Genomic DNA, 21,570 nt, shown 5'->3' on the forward strand with positions numbered 1-21,570 from the left:
GGAACGTTTCCAACAAATTGTTGTATCTATTCCACCAAGAATGAAGGCAAAAGGGGGTCCAACCCAGGATTTGCAAGGTGCACCTAACAAAGGGGGTTCAACCTGCTACTAGCAAGGAAGACCTAATAAAGGGGGTCCAACCCACTACTAGCAAGGAAGACCTAATAAAGGGGGTCCAACCCACTACTAGCAAGGTGGACCTAATAAAGGGGGTCCAACCTACTACTAGCAAGGAAGACCTAATAAAGGGGGTCCAACCCGCTACTAGCAAGGTGGACCTAATAAAGGGGGTCCAACCCGCTACTAGCAAGGTGGACCTAATAAAGGGGGTCCAACCCGCTACTAGCAAGGTGGACCTAATAAAGGGGGTCCAACCCGCTACTAGCAAGGGAGACCTAATAAAGGGGGTCCAACCCACTACTAGCAAGGAAGACCTAATAAAGGGGGTCCAACCCACTACTAGCAAGGGAGACCTAATAAAGGGGGTCCAACCCGCTACTAGCAAGGTGGACCTAATAAAGGGGGTCCAACCCGCTACTAGCAAGGGAGACCTAATAAAGGGGGTCCAACCCGCTACTAGCAAGGGAGACCTAATAAAGGGGGTCCAACCCGCTACTAGCAAGGGAGACCTAATAAAGGGGGTCCAACCCGCTACTAGCAAGGTGGACCTAATAAAGGGGGTCCAACCCGCTACTAGCAAGGAAGACCTAATAAAGGGGGTCCAACCCGCTACTAGCAAGGGGGACCTAATAAAGGGGGTCCAACCCGCTACTAGCAAGGTGGACCTAATAAAGGGGGTCCAACCCACTACTAGCAAGGGAGACCTAATAAAGGGGGTCCAACCCGCTACTAGCAAGGTGGACCTAATAAAGGGGGTCCAACCCACTACTAGCAAGGGAGACCTAATAAAGGGGGTCCAACCCGCTACTAGCAAGGAAGACCTAATAAAGGGGGTCCAACCCGCTACTAGCAAGGGAGACCTAATAAAGGGGGTCCAACCAGCTACTAGCAAGGTGGACCTAATAAAGGGGGTCCAACCCGCTACTAGCAAGGAAGACCTAATAAAGGGGGTCCCACCTGCTACTAGCAAGGTGGACCTAATAAAGGGGGTCCAACCCGCTACTAGCAATGGGGACCTAATAAAATGGGTCCAACCTGCTACTAGCAAAGGGGACCTAAAAAAAGGGGGTCCAACCCACTACTAGCAAAGGGGACCTAATAAAATGGGTCCAACCCGCTACTAGCAAAGGGGACCTAATAAAGGGGGCAGGGAGAGTAAATCTATACGTCTGTCCTTAGAGACTACAGTTCCTTTTATGTGAATTTGGGGCTAATATTTTACATTTAATATAAAAGGACACTATATACTATACTAAAATTGTTAAAAACATAGATAAAAAAATCACTGATTAAACTTTAACCACTTAAGGACCGCCTAACGCCGATTTACGTCGGCAAGGCGGCACGGGCAGGCAAAATCACGTACATGTACGTGATTTGCCTCTCGCGGGTGGGGGGTCCGATCGGACCCCCCCCCGGTGCCCGAAGCGGTCCCGTTCTGTTCCCCGGCGATCCGAGATGAGGGGGAGGCCATCCGTTCGTGGCCCCCCCCTCGCGATCGCCGCCGGCCAATGGGAACACTCCTTTGCTGCTGTATGCTAAACAGCAGCAAAGGAAATGATGTCATCTCCCCTCGGCTCGGTATTTTCCGTTCCAGCGCCGAGGGGAGAAGACATCAATGTGAGTGCACAACACACTACACACACAGTAGAACATGCCAGGCATACAAAACACCCCGATCCCCCCCCCGATCCCCCCCCAATCACCCCCCCCCCCCTGTCACAAACTGACACCAGCAGGTTTTTTTTTTTTTTTTCTGATTACTGCATAGTGTCAGTTTGTGACAGTTACAGTGTTGGGACAGTGAGTATTACCCCCCTTCAGGTCTAGGGTACCCCCCTAACCCCCCCTAATAAAGTTTTAACCCCTTGATCACCCCCTGTCACCAGTGTTGCTAAGCGATCATTTTTCTGATCGCTGTATTAGTGTCGCTGGTGACGCTAGTTAGTGAGGTAAATATTTAGGTTCGCCGTCAGTGTTTTATAGTGACAGGGACCCCCATATACTACCTAATAAATGTTTTAACCCCTTGATTGCCCCCTAGTTAACCCTTTCACCACTGATCACCGTATAACCGTTACGGGTGACGCAGGTTAGTTTGTTTATTTTTTATAGTGTCAGGGCACCCGCCGTTTATTACCTAATAAAGGTTTAGCCCCCTGATCGCCCGGCGGTGATATGCGTCGCCCCAGGCAGCGTCAGATTAGCGCCAGTACCGCTAACACCCACGCACGCAGCATGCGCCTCCCTTAGTGGTATAGTATCTGAACGGATCAATATCTGATCTGATCAGATCTATACTAGCGTCCCCAGCAGTTTAGGGTTCCCAAAAACACAGTGTTAGCGGGATCAGCCCAGATACCCGCTAGCACCTGCGTTTTGCCCCTCCGCCCAGCCCACCCAAGTGCAGTATCGATCGATCACTGTCACTTACAAAACACTAAACGCATAACTGCAGCGTTCGCAGAGTCAGGCCTGATCCCTGCGATCGCTAACAGTTTTTTTGGTAGCATTTTGGTGAACTGGCAAGCAAGCACCAGGCAGCGTCAGGTTAGCGCCAGTACCGCTAACACCCACGCACGCACCGTACACCTCCCTTAGTGGTATAATATCTGATCGGATCAATATCTGATCCGATCAGATCTATACTAGCGTCCCCAGCAGTTTAGGGTTCCCAAAAACGCAGTGTTAGCGGGATCAGCCCAGATACCTGCTAGCACCTGCGTAGTGCCCCTCCGCCCGGCCCAGCCCAGCCCACCCAAGTGCAGTATCGATCGATCACTGACACTTACAAGGCACTAAACGCATAACTGCAGCGTTCGCAGAGTCAGGCCTGATCCCTGCGATCGCTAACAGTTTTTTTGGTAGCATTTTGGTGAACTAGCAAGCACCGGCCCCAGGCAGCGTCAGGTTAGCGCCAGTACCGCTAACACCCACGCACGCAGCATACGCCTCCTTTAGTGGTATAGTATCTGAACGGATCAATATCTGATCCGATCAGATCAGATCTATACTAGCGTCCCCAGCAGTTTAGGGTTCCCAAAAACGCAGTGTTAGCGGGATCAACCCAGATACCTGCTAGCACCTGCGTTTTGCCCCTCCGCCCGGCCCAGTCCAGCCCACCCAAGTGCAGTATCGATCGATCACTGTCACTTACAAAACACTAAACGCATAACTGCAGCGTTCGCAGAGTCAGGCCTGATCCCTGCGATCGCTAACAGTTTTTTTGGAAGCTTTTTATTGAACTGGCAAGCACCAGCGGCCTAGTACACCCCGGTCGTAGTCAAACCAGCACTGCAGTAACACTTGGTGACGTGGCGAGTCCCATAAGTGCAGTTCAAGCTGGTGAGGTGACAAGCACAAGTAGTGTCCCGCTGCCACCAAAAAGACAAACACAGACCCGTCGTGCCCATAGTGCCCTTCCTGCTGCATTCGCCAATCCTAATTGGGAACCCACCACTTCTGCAGCGCCCGTACTTCCCCCATTCACATCCCCCAACGAAATGCAGTCGGCTGCATGAGAGGCATTTTTATGTGCTCCCGAGTACCCCTACCCAACGAACCCCCCCCAAAAAGATGTTGTGTCTGCAGCAAACGCGGATATAGGCGTGACACCCGCTATTATTGTCCCTTCTGTCCTGACAATCCTGGTCTTTGCATTGGTGAATGTTTTGAACGCTACCATACACTAGTTGAGTATTAGCGTAGGGTACAGCATTGCACAGACTAGGCACACTTTCACAGGGTCTCCCAAGATGCCATCGCATTTTGAGAGACCCGAACCTGGAACCGGTTACAGTTATAAAAGTTAGTTACAAAAAAAGTGTAAAAAAAAAAAATATATATATAAAATAAAAAAAAATAGTTGTCGTTTTATTGTTCTCTCTCTCTATTCTCTCTCTCTATTGTTCTGCTCTTTTTTTACTGTATTCTATTCTGCAGTGTTTTATTGTTATTGTTATTGTTATTGTTATTATGTTTTATCATGTTTGTTTTTCAGGTATGTAATTATTTATACTTTATTGTTTACTGTGCTTTATTGTTAACCATTTTTTTGTCTTCAGGTACGCCATTCACAACTTTGAGTGGTTATACCAGAATGATGCCTGCAGGTTTAGGTATCATCTTGGTATCATTCTTTTCAGCCAGCGGTCGGCTTTCATGTAAAAGCAATCCTAGCGGCTAATTAGCCTCTAGACTGCCTTTACAAGCCGTGGGAGGGAATGCCCCCCCCCCCCCACCGTCTTCCGTGTTTTTCTCTGGCTCTCCTGTCTCAACAGGGAACCTGAGAATGCAGCCGGTGATTCAGCCAGCTGACCATAGAGCTGATCAGAGACAAGAGTGGCTCCAAACATCTCTATGGCCTAAGAAACCGGAAGCTACGAGCATTTTATGACTTAGATTTCGCCGGATGTAAATAGCGCCATTGGGAAATTGGGGAAGCATTTTATCACACCGATCTTGGTGTGGTCAGATGCTTTGAGGGCAGAGGAGAGATCTAGGGTCTAATAGACCCCAATTTTTTCAAAAAAGAGTACCTGTCACTACCTATTGCTATCATAGGGGATATTTACATTCCCCGAGATAACAATAAAAATGATTTAAAAAAAAAAAAAATGAAAGGAACAGTTTAAAAATAAGATAAAAAAGCAAAAAAATAATAAAGAAAAAAAAAAAAAAAAAAAAAAAGCACCCCTGTCGCCCCCTGCACTTGCGCTAAGGCGAACGCAAGCGGCGGTCTGTCGTCAAACGTAAACAGCAATTGCACCATGCATGTGAGGTATCGCCGCGAAGGTCAGATCGAGGGCAGTAATTTTTGCAGTAGACCTCCTCTGTAGATCTAAAGTGGTAACCTGTAAAGGCTTTTAAAGGCTTTTAAAAATGTATTTATTTTGTTGCCACTGCACGTTTGTGCGCAATTGTAAAGCATGTCATGTTTGGTATCCATGTACTCGGTCTAAGATCATCTTTTTTATTTCATCAAACATTTGGGCAATATAGTGTGTTTTAGTGCATTAAAATTTAAAAAAGTGTGTTTTTTCCCCAAAAAATGCGTTTGAAAAATCGCTGCGCAAATACTGTGTGAAAAAAAAAAATGAAACACCCACCATTTTAATCTGTAGGGCATTTGCTTTAAAAAAATATATAATGTTTGGGGGTTCAAAGTAATTTTCTTGCAAAAAAAAAAAAACTTTTTCATGTAAAAAATAAGTGTCAGAAAGGGCTTTGTCTTCAAGTGGTTAGAAGAGTGAGTGATGTGTGACATAAGCTTCTAAATGTTGTGCATAAAATGCCAGGACAGTTCAAACCCCCCCCAAATGACCCCATTTTGGAAAGTAGACACCCCAAGCTATTTGCTGAGAGGCATGTCGAGTCCATGGAATATTTTATATTGCGACACAAGTTGCGGGAAAGAGACAAATTTTTTTTTTTTTTTTTTTTTTTTTGCACAAAGTTGTCACTAAATGATATATTGCTCAAACATGCCATGGGAATATGTGAAATTACACCCCAAAATACATTCTGCTGCTTCTCCTGAGTACGGGGATACCACATGTGTGAGACTTTTTGGGAGCCTAGCCGTGTACGGGACCCCGAAAACCAAGCACCGCCTTCAGGCTTTCTAAGGGGCGTGAATTTTTGATTTCACTCTTCACTGCCTATCACAGTTTCGGAGGCCATGGAATGCCCAGGTGGCACAAAACCCCCCCAAATGACCCCATTTTGGAAAGTAGACACCCCAAGCTATTTGCTGAGAGGTATAGTGAGTATTTTGCAGACCTCACTTTTTGTCACAAAGTTTTGAAATTTGAAAAAAGAAAAAAAAAAAAAGTTTTTTCTTGTCTTTCTTCATTTTCAAAAACAAATGAGAGCTTCAAAATACTCACCATGCCTCTCAGCAAATAGCTTGGGGTGTCTACTTTCCAAAATGGGGTCATTTGGGGGGGGTTTGTGCCACCTGGGCATTCCATGGCCTCCGAAACGGTGTTAGGCAGTGAAGAGTAAAATCAAAAATTCACGCCCTTAAAAACGCTGAAGGCGGTGATTGGATTTCGGGGCCCCGTACGCGGCTAGGCTCCCAAAAAGTCCCACACATGTGGTATCCCCGTACTCAGGAGAAGCAGCTAAATGTATTTTGGGGTGCAATTCCACATAGGCCCATGGCCTGTGTGAGCAATATATCATTTAGTGACAACTTTGTGCAAAAAAAAAAAAAAAAAAAAAAAAAGTGTCACTTTCCCGCAACTTGTGTCAAAATATAAAATATTCCATGGACTCAATATGCCTCTCAGCAAATAGCTTGGGGTGTCTACTTTCCAAAATGGGGTCATTTGGGGGGGGTTGTGCCACCTGGGCATTCCATGGCCTCCGAAACTGTGATAGGCAGTGAAGAGTGAAATCAAAAAGTTACACCCTTAGAAATCCTGAAGGCGGTGATTGGTTTTCGGGGTCCCATACGCGGCTAGGCTCCCAAAAAGTCCCACACATGTGGTATCCCCGTACTCAGGAGAAGTAGCTGAATATATTTTGGGGTGCAATTCCACATAGGCCCATGGCCTGTGTGAGCAATATATCATTTAGTGACAACTTTTTGTAAATATTTTTTTTTTTTTTTTTTTTTGTCATTATTCAATCACTTGGGACAAAAAAAATAAATATTCAATGGGTTCAACATGCCTATCAGCAATTTCCTTGGGGTGTCTACTTTCCAAAATGGGGTCATTTGGGGGGGTTTTGTACTGCCCTGCCATTTTAGCACCTCAAGAAATGACATAGGCAGTCATAAACTAAAAGCTGTGTAAATTCCAGAAAATGTACCCTAGTTTGTAGACGCTATAACTTTTGCGCAAACCAATAAATATACGCTTATTGACATTTTTTTTACCAAAGACATGTGGCCGAATACATTTTGGCCTAAATGTATGACTAAAATTGAGTTTATTGGATTTTTTTTATAACAAAAAGTAGAAAATATCATTTTTTTTCAAAATTTTCGGTCTTTTTCCGTTTATAGCGCAAAAAATAAAAACTGCAGAAGTGATCAAATACCATCAAAAGAAAGCTCTATTTGTGGGAAGAAAAGGACGCAAATTTCGTTTGGGTACAGCATTGCATAACCGCGCAATTAGCAGTTAAAGCGACGCAGTGCCAAATTGGAAAAAGACCTCTGGTCCTTAGGCAGCATAATGGTCCGGGGCTCAAGTGGTTAAACTTAAAGCAGAATAGGTTATAAAAACAGTGTCTTCTTAGTGGATACAGAGAAAACGGTAATGGCATTCGTCAACATCACACTGCTAGTTTGTCAAGTCGCCACTAGATGGCATATTTTTTTTTTTTATTTGAATAAAATACAATTTGTATAATCTATTCCCTTAAATTTAATCTATCTATCCATTCTTATGGTCTCACAACAATTATATATAAGGGTAATTATTTTATGCATGTAGTTTCTGCAAGCTTTTATTTAATTTTTTTGTATTTTTTTTTTCTCTTTTAGGTTTTTAACAATTTTATATATGGTATATAGTGTCCTTTTTATATTAAATGTAAAATATTGGCCTCAAATTCACATGTAAGGAACCTTAGCATGTCAGGACAGAGCTATAGATCTGTATTACATTAATTAAGGTCAGTTTTTACATAATAAATAAAGTGTAATATTTCAGTGTACTGTATTTGGTTATATTTTTATATTTTTATATTTTAGGCCTTCTTCTGACACTTTTTACATTTTTTTTTAATCTTTAGTTTTTACTAAGAATGTAAGCAGAAGAAAATTGACAAACAAGGCGCAAAACGGAGCCGGAGTTAGTAATTGCAGAGCTTGTTCAGTAATAAAAAAAATTTCAGAAACATGGTACATATGCGAAATGAGAGGTTAAGGAGTACAGGAGAGGGGAACCTATGAGAGAGGGTGCTATTTACAACATAGTCATTTGCAAAAGACAAAAACTTTAGATGAAGAGGAACCTCTACGGGATACCTAGGGTGAGCTGCAGGGACGTTGCTAGGTCTGAAAAAGATCTGGGGCTAGAGGCCATAGCAACGGTCACCAACCTTTTTTTTTTTGGGGGGGGGGGCGAAGCATGCCGGTGGTAAGCATTTTTTGCGGGCAATGGCTGGTGTTGGCGCTTCAATCATCAATGCACCATGGTTGATATGGTGTCAGGGTGATTGAAGCGCATTGTTTCTATTGTTACATTCTGTTTCGTCAGATGCTGTGAGGGCAGAAGAGCGGTGATGTGGAGCGGGCGGAGAGAGATGATGTCATCTCTACTCATCCACCCGCTCGCTTTTCTCCTCTCATCCGCCTCTCTCATGCAGCCCACCAGCCCGCCTGCTGCATCCGCGTCCCGCTGGTTAGGCAGAGACTCTGTGGCAAGAGACTCGGGGCTATGGCCCCAAAAGCCACCCCCTAGCGACGCCACTGGTGAGCTGTACCCTGCCTTAAAAGGCCAGGATAATTTATACTATTAGATACTTGCTGTGCAGTCCGAATGATTCAGCCATTTATGCCAGTGCTTCCAGAAGGGTGCACCTTTGCCGTTTTTTTTAAATGCAAACAACAGTTGGAATTGTGTGCTATTGTTCAGGTGTTGAAGAAAGAGAGATCGATCCGGAGGCTCGGTTCGTTTCCAGGCAGCAGCTATCCTTCTCCTGGCTGCTATGATGCCATGTACAAGGAAAGGGCTTTGTGTTGAGGTCCAGGATTCGTGGTGTAGTAGGAGGATTGCTGTTGCAGGGTTGCCTTCCATAGGGACTGTTGATACAGAGGAAAGAAAGTTGAAGACAAAATTACGGAATGGCTTTATTACAGGGCATTCCCACCATAGGTGTAGCAGGGATCCGTGGCTTCCACATTCCCTCCAGCACAAAGGTGACTGGGATGGAAAGTTTTTAGCCAATTAAGTAGGGTAGTAGTACCATCTGTGAAGAATCTTTAGGGATGATTCCCAATGGGTGGTAGATTTTGAGGATGTGATAAGTAGTTGAGAGGCCTTTCGCCATTGATGTGTATTGAATTGTTGTGAGAGTTCGGCTTCCCATAATTCCACAAAGGGTGTTTTGTTTTCAGAAAAGGCTGTGGTTGATAGTCTGGCAGAGGAATGAGATGCCTTCATTTTTTTGGAGATGCGTTGGTAAAGAAGGATATTATATCCGTTGGTATGTAGTGGGTTCCTTTGTTGATAGGTGAGAGGATAGATTGAGTTCGGAGGTATATGAAGAAGTCTGATTTAGGCAATCCATAAGATTGTTGCAGGGCTTGGAAGGTGCGTGGTGAGTTATGCCGCGTACACACGGTCTGATTTTCCGACGGGCAATGTTGGATGTGAGCTTGTTGTCGGAAATTCCGACCGTTTGTATGCTCCATCAAACATTTGCTGTTGGACTTTCCGCCAACAAATGTTTGATAGCAGGTTCTCAAATTTTCCGCCAACAAAACTTTGTTGGTGGAAAGGCCTATCGTGTGTACACAAGTCCGTCGCACAAAAGTTCACGAATGCTCGGAATCAAGCAGAAGGAGCCACACTGGCTATTGAACTTCCTTTTTCCTGGCTCGTCGTATGTGTTGTACGTCACCGCGTTCCCATGTTCGTAATTGTTGGCCAGCATTTGTGTGACCGTGTGTATGCAAGACAAGTTTGAGCCAACAACCTTCGAACACAAATCCACAATTTTCGTTGGTGGAAAGTCCGATCGTGTGTACAGGGCATTAGATTCTGTCAAGCAGCCCAGAGCTGATATTCCAGCAGTCATCCATTATAAAAGTGATACATCTGGTGACAAAGGTTCTAGGGAAGCAAGAGGCAAGATGGCTAAGTTTGATGAGTGCGATTTCAGGAGTTGGGAACGCAGATTCTTCCAGGTGAATAGACCAGCTCTGATGGTTAGGTAAGGAGATGGTTTGGGAGTGAAACCTAGAAGTATTGCTCGTAGTGTACCTTGTAGGGATGACCCAAGTAATGAGTGTTCAATGGGACACCTTACATGGTCCAGTGATGGGGACCACCAGAATTTTAGTTGGTCAAGAACAGCCGCTCGGTGGTAAGTTTTCAGGTCAGGAACTCCCATGCCTGAGTCTCGTTTTGAGGATTGAGGATTTGGAATCTAGGTTTTTTCAAAATCCAAAATCCAAATAAAGGGGTTAACAGTGGATTGAAGTTTTTTGGAGGTAAGGTGATGAGAGCGGGATTGGAAGAGTCCTGAAGAGGTATAATATTGTTGGATGTAGTGACATTTTGACCACAGCTACTCTACCGGCCCATGATAGATGAGACGTCTGTAGTTCGCTAACTTGTTGTTTCAGTGATAGGATTGCCACATCATAATTTACTCGATGTGTGGAGGAGCTTGGTGAGCTTGGTGAGGTGAGCTTAATGCCCATATATTTTATTATAGAGTGGGGGGCCCAGGAGAAGCCGAGGGACACAGAAATATTTTTTTTTAAGGTTTTCTTTCAGTGCTATGGGTATCATAAGTGTGTTTGAGATATTCACTTTGTATAGTGAGACCAAGCTAAAGTCTTCTAGTACTGACTGAAGAAACTTTAGGGATGTTAAAGGGTCTGAAAGGGAAGGCACCACGTTGTCAGCATACAGTCCAATTTTGTACTCATTATCCCTTATTTGGAATCCCCGTATGTTGAGGTGGGAGCAAGGTCTGGGCAAGGGGTTCCATGACTAGCGCAAATATTATCGGGGAAAGGGGACATCACTGCCTTGTGCCATTTGATATGAAAAAGGTGTTAGAAAGGACCCCTGAACGAGTACCCTGGCCGATGGGTTAGAGTATAGACCTCTAATGGCGCTGTTTATGTAGCCCGACAATCCAAAGGTGTCCAACACTGTATACAGGTAGCGCCAATGCACACGGTCAAACGCCTTCTCTGCATCCAGGGAACGGAGCAGAGAAGGCGTTTTATTCTGCTCAGCCCATTGAAGAAGGGTCAATGTGCGTTTTCGTGCCATCCGATGTTTGGCGACCTTTTACAAAGCCCACTTGGTCTGGGTAGATCAAAAGTGGGGGAGAATGTTGTCCAGTCTAGAGGCAATTCATTTGGCGTATATTTTAATATCAGAATTCAATAGAGAGATCGGCCTGTAATTGGCTGGGGAGGTTGGTGATATGTCTGGTTTTTGCAGGGTTGCTATTATTGCTTCAAGTCCTTCTCTTAAGAAAGAACAAAATATTACAGCGCACACATGCAAAAATTACATTTACCTCCTGCAAGGCTATTTAACCCCTTCCCGACCAGCCGCTGCAGTTGCACTGCGGCAGGTTGGCTCCCCTTTTGACCACTAGGGGGCGCAACGCCAGAAGCCAATGTGCATGCGATCGCTCCACACAGAGGCAGAACGGAGATCTGTCAATGTAAACAGACAGATCTCCGTGCTGTCAGGGGTGAGGAGAGCGTTCTGTTGTATGAACAACGATCAATCTCCTCACCCAGACAGCCCCCCCCACAGTTAGAATCACTCCCTAGGGAACACAGTTAACCCCTTGATCGCCTCTAGTGTTAACCCCTTCTCTGCCAGTGACATTTACACAGTAATCAGTGCATTTTTATAGCAGTGATCACTGTATAAATACCAATGGTCCCAAAAATGTGACAAAAGTTTCTGATCTGTCCGCCATAATGTCACAGTCCCGATAAAAATCACAGATCACCGCCATTACTAGTAAAAAAAACAATAATATTAAAAATGCTATAAATCTATTCCCTATATTCTAGACGCTATAACTTTTGCGCAAACCAATCAATATATGCTTATTGTGATTTTTATTACCAAAAATATGTAGAAGAATACGTATCGGCCTAAATTGAGGAAAAAATTAGCTTTTTTTTTAAAAAATTTGGGATATATATTATAGCAAAAAAGTCCAAAATATTGTTTTTTTTTTTCAAAATTGTCGCTCTTTTATGGGGATTTAGTCACACCATATGGCTATATGGTGCTTAAGCCCACGTACTGCATCAAAGTACCCCATTATTAGTAGGTCCCACACTATCCATAGAATGGAAGATCCTGCTTCTCTGAACCATGGGAGAAATACACTCCTCTATATGGGAGAACTAAAGGACTCCACCTATAACACAGGTGGACACTTAAAAGAGGCAATGATGGGGGAGTGGGGTTCTCCAGCTCAAAGGGATTTGCTCGGAATCCATACAATAGACAAACAAAGATTTGGGGGGCACACCCTAAAATATGCATTGAAGATGGTGCAGCCATAAGACCATAGAACAGAACAAAATATTACAGCGCACACATACAAAAATTACATTTACCTTCTGCAAGGCTATTTAAAACACCTGAACATTTTCAAAAAATATGGGGATATTATATGGTGCTTAAGCCCACTTTCTGAGTCAAAGTACCCCATTATCAGTGGGGTACTTTGGCGTTAAACTGGCAGTAACGCACACATAAATATATGGCATTAAACTGGCAGTAACACACAGAACTATATGGCGTTAAACTGGCAGTAATGCAAGCAAAACTATATGGCGTTAAACTGGCAGTAACGCACACAGAACTATATGGCGTTAAACTGGAAGTAACACACACAGAACTATATGGCATTAAACTGGCAGTAACGCACACAAAACAATATGGCGCTAAACTGGCAGTAATGCAAGGAAAACTATATGGCGTTAAACTGGCACTATGTACACAGAAGTAAATGGAGTTAAACTGGCAGTAATGCACACAAAACTATATGGCGTTAAACTGGCAGTAACGCACACAGAACTATATGGCATTAAACTGGCAGTAACACACGCAAAACGATATGGTATTAAACTGGCAGTAACACCCACAAAACTATATGGCATTAAACTGGCAGTACTGCACGCAAAACGATATGGCGTTAAACTGGCAGTAACGCCAACAAAACGATATGGCGTTAAACTGGCAGTAATGCACACAGAACTATATGGTGTTAAACTGGCAGTAATGCACACAGAACTATATGGAGTTAAACTGGCAGTAACACACACAGAACGATATGGCATTAAACTGGCAGTAACGCCCACAAAATGATATGGCGTTAAACTGGCAGTAATGCAAGCAAAACTATATGGCGTTAAACTGGCACTAACCTACACAGAAGTAAATGGAGTTAAACTAGCAGTAAGGCACACAAAACTATATTGCGTTAAACTGGCAGTAACGCACACAAAACTATATGGCAATAAACTGGCAGTAACACATACAGAACTATATGGCGTTAAACTGGCAGTAACGCACACAGAACTATATGGTGTTAAACCAGCAGTAATGTACGCAAAACGATATGATGTTAAACTGGCAGTACTGCACACAAAACTATATGGCGTTAAGCTGGCAGTAATGCACACAGAACTATATGGCGTTAAACTGGCAGTAACGCACCCAAAACGATATGGCGTTAAACTGCCAGTAATGCCCACAAAATCATATGGCATTAAACTGGCAGTAATGCACGCAAAACTATATGGCGTTAAACTGGCACTAATGTACACAGAAGTAAATGGAGTTAAACGTGCAGTAACGCACACAAAACTATATGGCGTTAAACTGGCAGTAACGCATACAGAACTATATGGCGTTAAACTGGCAGTAACGCACACAGAACTATATGGCGTTAAACCGTCAGTAATGTACGCAAAACGATATGACATTAAACTGGCAGTACTGCACACAAAACGATATGGCGTTAAACTGGCAGTAATGCACACAGAAGTAAATGGCGTTAAACTGGCAGTAACGCACGCGAAACAATATGGTGCTAAACTGGCAGTAACGCCCACAAAACGATATGGCATTAAACTGGCAGTAATGCAAGCAAAACTATATGGCATTAAACTGGCACTAACATACACAGAAGTAAATGGAGTTAAACTGGCAGTACTGCACACAAAACTATATGGCGTTAAACTGGCAGTAATGCACACAGAACTATATGGCGTTAAACTGGCAGTAACACACGCAAAACGATATGGTGTTAAACTGGCAGTAACACCCACAAAACTATATGGCATTAAACTGGCAGTAACGCACGCAAAACGATATGGCATTAAACTGGCAGTAACGCCAACAAAACGATATGGCGTTATACTGGCAGTAATGCAAGTAAAACTATATGGCATTAAACTGGCACTAACATACACAGAGGTAAATGGAGTTAAACTGGCAGAAATGCAAGCAAAAATATATGGCGTTAAACTGGCAGTAATGCACACAGAACGATATGGCGTTATACTGGCAGTAATGCAAGTAAAACTATATGGCGTTAAACTGGCACTAACATACACATAAGTAAATGGAGTTAAACTGGCAGAAATGCAAGCAAAACTATATGGCGTTAAACTGGCAGTAACACACACAGAACGATATGGCATTAAACTGGCAGTAACGCACGCAAAACGATATGGCATTAAACTGGCAGTAATTCCCACAAAACTATATGGCGTTAAACTGGCACTAACCTACACAGAAGTAAATGGAGTTAAACTAGCAGTAATGCACACAAAACTATATGGCGTTAAACTGGCAGTAACGCACACAGAACTATATGGCGTTAAACTGGCAGTAACACACCCAAAACGATATGACGTTAAACTGCCAGTAACGCCCACAAAATCATATGGCGTTAAACTGGCAGTAACGCACGCAAAACTATATGACGTTAAACTGGCACTAACGTACACAGAAGTAAATGGAGTTAAACTGGCAGTAACGCACACAAAACTATATGGCGTTAAACTGGCAGTAACGCATACAAAACTATATGGCGTTAAACTGGCAGTAACGCACACAGAACTATATGGCGTTAAACCAGCAGTAATGCACGCAAAACGATATGACATTAAACTGGCAGTAACGCACACAAAACGATATGGCATTAAACTGGCAGTAACACATGCAAAACTATATGGCGTTAAACTGGCTGTAACACACACAGAAGTAAATGGCGTTAAACTGGCAGTAACGCACACAGAAGTAAATGTCTTTAAACTGGCAGTAACGCACGCAGAAGTAAATGGCGTTAACCTCTTCACACCCGCCGGCCGTCATATGACGTCCTTGATTTTGAGCGTGTATATCTGAATGATGCCTGCAGCTACAGGCATCATTCAGATATCTGCTTTTGCAGACAGCGATTCCCTACACCATAGAAATGATCATAGCTGGTGTTCCGCCGCTTGAATGTTCTTACGGGCAGCGAAAGGGGACGTTCCACCCTCCCGCCATCCTCCGGTGCTTCTTCCGACTCACCGCTTCCATCGGTGAGTAGGGGAGACAGGATCTGCCGGCCCCGAATGTTTACCATAGAGATTTCCAGCGGACCAGATGGTCGTCGGAGTCTCTATGATCGTTCGGAGGACGGAAGCGATGTTATGACGTCACGCCCAGCCCGGCCTCTGCATTCAAACAATTGGAGCCGCCTCGGCAGGGAAGCCGAGATCGTTATTTTTTTGGGATTTCAGGTTTCCCAGCCTAGAGGTGAGATGTGGGGTCTTTATAAAATATGTTGGTGCGCTTATCAAACTATCCCCATCTGTTGGAGTGGTGCTTATATATAAAATCCTAAACCATAAAAACACCCTGATATAATCAGTAAAGTGAATAAGTGCAAATAAATATTCAATCAATAAAGTGAATAAATGCAAAAAAATGCATCAAAAAAACATATACCCTGATATCACAATCAGTAAAGTGAATAGGTGCAAATAAATATATCAATCAATAAAGTGAATAAATGCAAATAGATGCATCAAAAAACATATAAGGGAACACACATCCCTAGATATATGTAGATGGAAAAAAAAAAAAGCAATAAATAGTGTCTGTTTGTATTAATTCAGCTGAGGTCTGAATGTCCAATCACTTGCCTTTAATGAACTTGCTTGTATTTTAATTCTCACAGATCACAGTTGGATGTTGAATTACATTTGAAAGGTGATAATTCACATAAAAATAAAAGAAAAACCATCATTGCGCAGTGTTTTTAAATGCTACAAAACTCGGCAAACCATGTAATCCACTCACATATTTGCAGTAGCTGAATCGCTTTTGTTATAATGGTCAGACAGCTTCACTGCTCATACAGCTATTGCTGTGTTTGCCGAACACTATGCGATGATGTCACTGACTCCTCCCCACGCGTATCATCGCATGTCACGTGACTTTCTCAAGGGTAGTCATGTGACCGGCCAAGCTTCCTATTTAAGCTATGGACAGCATATTAGTTCCCATAGTGATATCGGTAAATAAGCAAGTCATCATTCCATTGAGTCTGCATTACAGCAATACTTATTTTTAGTAATAGATTACACAATATAACTTTTAATAATAAAACTTTTAAAAGACAAAAATCACATTTGGAATTAAGAAACATTATTCACTAAAAGAAACATTATTCACTAAAAAGATCTATTGAACAGAGACTTCAGGCTCCCCCCCATGGTCACACTTGGTATTTATATCCAAAGTAAATAGTAGATGACTATAATCCATAGTGCTATGCCCCCCAGTGGTGAGTATTAAGTATAACATCACTAGCGAGAAGCATGTGTAGATAGGTATAATTCAACCACAAATGAATTAAAAATTATTACAATACACACATCACAGCCTCCATATTATGGTTATATAATCTTTATAATATAGGACCCTTAATACCACTCCCTCCTGTAATGAGCCATGGGAAAAAAACACTTAAAATAAATATATTTAAAAACCAAAAGAGATCAAATTTAAAAACTAAAAATCTGAAATAAAACAATTCAAGTCAAAATCAATATTCAAGCCCCTCGGCGATAAAGTGCACATTTCAAAGATCTCTCTGGATTCACTTTTACTTAACTCTCTGATCTTATTACTACCCCTCCAGTGGGGTTTGTACTTATCAATAGTCCAGAATTTTATGTGAGTAGGATCTTTATTATGATGTAGTGCAAAATGGCGGGATACACTGTGTTTGGGGTAGCCACTTCTAATATTCTGTATATGTTCCCGTATGCGTTTCCATAAGGGATGTTTAGTTCGTCCTATATACTGCAATAAACATGTACACTGCAACACATACACCACCCCTTCCGTCCTGCATGAAATCCTTGATCACATACTCTTTGTTGGTACTCTTTGTTGTTACTCATATTGACCCCCATATCTCACTGTAAAGAGGACCGATCATGCCATATTCCTATTAAAAGGGATGTTTACGTTCTTTGTAATAGGAATAAAAGTGATCAAAATTTTTTTTTTTTAAAAAGTGTCACAAAAAAAAAAAAAAAGTAAAATTAACAATTACATTTTTCTTTTTAAAGCACCCCTGTCCCCGTGTGCTCACACGCAGAAGAGAACGCATACGTAAGTCCCGCCCACATATGAAAATGGTGTTCAAACCACACATGTGAGGTATCGTCGCGAATGTTAGAGTGAGAGCACTAATTCTAGCCCTAGACCTCCTCTGTAACTCAAAACATGTAACCAGTAAAACATTTTAAATCGTCTCCTATGGGGATTTTTAAGTAACAAAGTTTGGCGCCATTCCACGAACGTGAGCAATTTTGAAGCATGACATGTTAGGTATCTATTTACTCGGCGTAACTTCATCTTTCACATTATGCAATTGGGCTAACGTTACTGTTTTTTTTTTTTTTGAAGCACAAAACTGCCACGACCACCATTGTATTCTCTAGGGTCTTTGCTAAAAAAACATATATAATGTTTGGGGGGTTCTGTGTAATTTTCTAGCAAAAAAATCATGATTTTTACATGTAGGAGAGAAGTGTCAGAATTGGCCTGGTAGACAAGTGGTTAAACTGGCAGCAACGCACACAGAAGTAAATGAGGGGGCATTTTTTAAAGGCTGGCAGGCATTTTTGAGAGCTGAGGGGGCATTTTTGAGAGCTGAGGGGGCATTTGTGAGAGCTGGAAGAATTTGTGAGAGCTAGGGGGCATTTGTGAGAGCTGGGACATTTGTGAGAGCTGGGGGACATTTGTAAGAGCTGGGGACATTTGTCAGAATTGGGGACATTTGTGAGAGCTGAGGGGACATTTGTGAGAGCTAGGGGGCATTTGTGAGAGCTGGAGACATTTGTGAGAATTGGGGACATTTGTGAGAGCTGGGGGACATTTGTGAGAATTGGGGACATTTGTGAGAGCTGGGGGCATTTGTGAGAGCTGAGGGGACATTTGTGAAAGCTGGAGGGCATTTGTGAGAGCTGAGGGGCATTTGTGAGAGCTGGGGACATTTGTGAGAGCTGAGGGGCATTTGTAAAGGCTGGGGAGCATTTGTGAGAGCTGAGGGGGCATTTGTAAAAGCTAGTGGGCAATTGGGAGAGCTGGAAGAATTAGTGAGAACTGAGGACATTTGTGAGAGCTGGGGGACATGTGTGAGAACTGGGGACATTTGTGAAAGCTGAGGGGGCATTTGTGAGAGCTGAGGGGACATTTGTGAGAGCTGAGGGGGCATTTGTGACAGCTGGGGACATTTGTGAGAGCTGAGGGGACATTTGTGAGAGCTGGGGACATTTGTGAGAACTGGGGACATGTGTGAGAGCTGGGGACATTTGTGAGAGCTGAGGGGACATTTGTGAGAGCTGAGGACATTTTTGAGAGCTGAGGGGACATTTGTGAGAGCTAGGGAAATTTCTGAGAGGTGGGGAACATTTGTGAGAACTGGGGACATTTGTGAGAGCTGAGGAGATATTTCTGAGAGCTGGGGGACATTTGTGAGAACTGGGGAAATTTGGGAGAGCTGAGGACATTTGTGAGAGTTGGGGACATTTATGAGAGCTGGGGGGCATTTTTGAGAGCTGGGGACATTTGTGAGAGCTGAGGGGGCATTTTTGAGAGCTGGGGGACATTTGTGAGAGCTGAGGGGACATTTGTGAGAGCTGAGGGGACATTTGTGAGTGCTGGGGATATTTGTGAGAGCTGGGGACATTTTTGAGAGCTGAGGGGACATTTGTGAGAGCTGGGGACATTTGTGAGAGCTGGGGACATTTCTGAGAGCTGGGGGACATTTGTGAGAACTGGGGACATTTGTGAGAGCTGAGGGGACATTTGTGAGAGCTGGGGGACATTTGTGAGAACTGGGGACATTTGGGAGAGCTGAGGACATTTGTGTGAGTTGGCAACATTTATGAGAGCTGAGGGACATTTGTGAGAGCTGAGGGCATTTGTGAGAGCTGAGGGGGCATTTTTGAGAGCTGGGGACATTTGTGAGAGCTGAGGGGACATTTGTGAGAGCTGGGGACATTTGTGAGAGCTGGGGACATTTGTGAGAGCTGAGGGGGCATTTTTGAGAGCTAGGGGGCATTTGTGAGAGCTGAGGGGACATTTGTGAGAGCTGGGGACATTTGTGAGAGCTGAGGGGACATTTGTGAGAGCTGGGGACATTTGTGAGAGCTGAGGGGACATTTGTGAGAGCTGGGGACATTTGTGAGAGCTGGGGGACATTTGTGAGAGCTAGGGGGCATTTGTGAGAGCTGGGGACATTTTTGAGAGCTGAGGGGACATTTGTGGGAGCTGGGGACATTTGTGAGAACTGGGGACTTCTGGGAGAGCTGGGGACATTTTTGAGTGCTGGGGGACATTTGTGAGAACTGGGGACATTTGTGAGAGCTGGGGACATTTGTGAGAGCTGAGGACATTTGTGAGAGCTGAGGACATTTGTGAGAGCTAAGGGGACATTTGTGAGAGCTGAGGGGGCATTTGTGAGAACTGGGGACATTTGTGAGAGCTGAGGGGGCATTTGTGAGTGCTGGGGACATTTGTGAGAGCTGAGGGGGCATTTGTGAGAACTGGGGACATTTGTGAGAGCTGAGGGGGCATTTGTGAGAGCTGGGGACATTTGTGAGAGTTGAGGACATTTGTGAGAGCTGAGGGGACATTTGTGAGAGCTGAGGGGACATTTGTGAGAGCTGAGGGGACATTTGTGAGAGCTGAGGGACAATTGTGAGAACTGGGGGCATTTGTGAGGGAGCTGAGGACATTTGTGAGAGCTGGGGGAATTTGTGAGAGCTAGGTGGCATTTGTGAGAGCTGGAGACATTTGTGAGAGCTAGGGGGCATTTGTGAGAGCTAGGGGGCATTTGTGAGAGCTGGAGACATTTGTGAGAGCTAGGGGGCATTTGTGAGAGCTGGGGGACATTTGTGAGAGCTGGGGGACATTTGTGAGAGCTAGGGGGCATGTGAGAGCTGGAGACATTTATGAGAGCTAGGGGGAATTTGTGAGAGCTAGGGGACATTTGTGAGAGCTAGGGGGCATTTGTGAGAGCTAGGGGGCATTTGTGAGAGCTTGAGACATTTGTGAGAGCTAGGGGGCATTTGTGAGAGCTAGGGGGCATTTGTGAGAGCTGGAGACATTTGTAAGCACTAGGGGGCATTTGTGAGAGCTATGGGGCGTTTGTGAGAGCTAGGGGGCATTTGTGAGAGCTGGAGACATTTGTGAAAGCTGGGGACATTTGTGAGAGCTGGAGACATTTGTGAGATCTAGGGGGCATTTGTGAAAGCTAGGGGGCATTTGTGAGATCTAGGGGGCATTTGTGAGAGCTAGGGGGCATTTGTGAGATCTAGGGGGCATTTGTGAGAGCTGGGGACATTTGTGAGAGCTGAGGGGACATTTGTGAGAGCTGGAGACATTTGTGAGATCTAGGGGGCATTTGTGAGAGCTAGGGGGCATTTGTGAGAGCTGGGGACATTTGTGCAAGCTGAGGGGACATTTGTGAGAGCTGGAGACATTTGTGAGATCTAGGGGGCATTTGTGAGAGCTGGAGACATTTGTGAAAATTGGGGGCATTTGTGAGAGCTAGGGGGCATTTGTGAGAGCTGGAGACATTTGTGAGATCTAGGGGGCATTTGTGAAAGCTAGGGGGCATTTGTGAGATCTAGGGGGCATTTGTGAGAACTGGGGACATTTGTGAGAGCTGAGGGGGCATTTGTGAGAACTGGGGACATTTGTGAGAGCTGAGGGGGCATTTGTGAGAGCTGGGGACATTTGTGAGAGTTGAGGACATTTGTGAGAGCTGAGGGGACATTTGTGAGAGCTGAGGGGACATTTGTGAGAGCTGAGGGACAATTGTGAGAACTGGGGGCATTTGTGAGGGAGCTGAGGACATTTGTGAGAGCTGGGGGAATTTGTGAGAGCTAGGTGGCATTTGTGAGAGCTGGAGACATTTGTGAGAGCTAGGGGGCATTTGTGAGAGCTAGGGGGCATTTGTGAGAGCTGGAGACATTTGTGAGAGCTAGGGGGCATTTGTGAGAGCTGGGGGACATTTGTGAGAGCTGGGGGACATTTGTGAGAGCTAGGGGGCATGTGAGAGCTGGAGACATTTATGAGAGCTAGGGGGAATTTGTGAGAGCTAGGGGACATTTGTGAGAGCTAGGGGGCATTTGTGAGAGCTAGGGGGCATTTGTGAGAGCTAGGGGGCATTTGTGGGAGCTTGAGACAT

The sequence above is a fragment of the Aquarana catesbeiana genome, linkage group LG01, assembly GCF_042186555.1.
Source record: "Aquarana catesbeiana isolate 2022-GZ linkage group LG01, ASM4218655v1, whole genome shotgun sequence".
In the NCBI taxonomy this organism is placed as follows: Eukaryota; Metazoa; Chordata; class Amphibia; order Anura; family Ranidae; genus Aquarana; species Aquarana catesbeiana.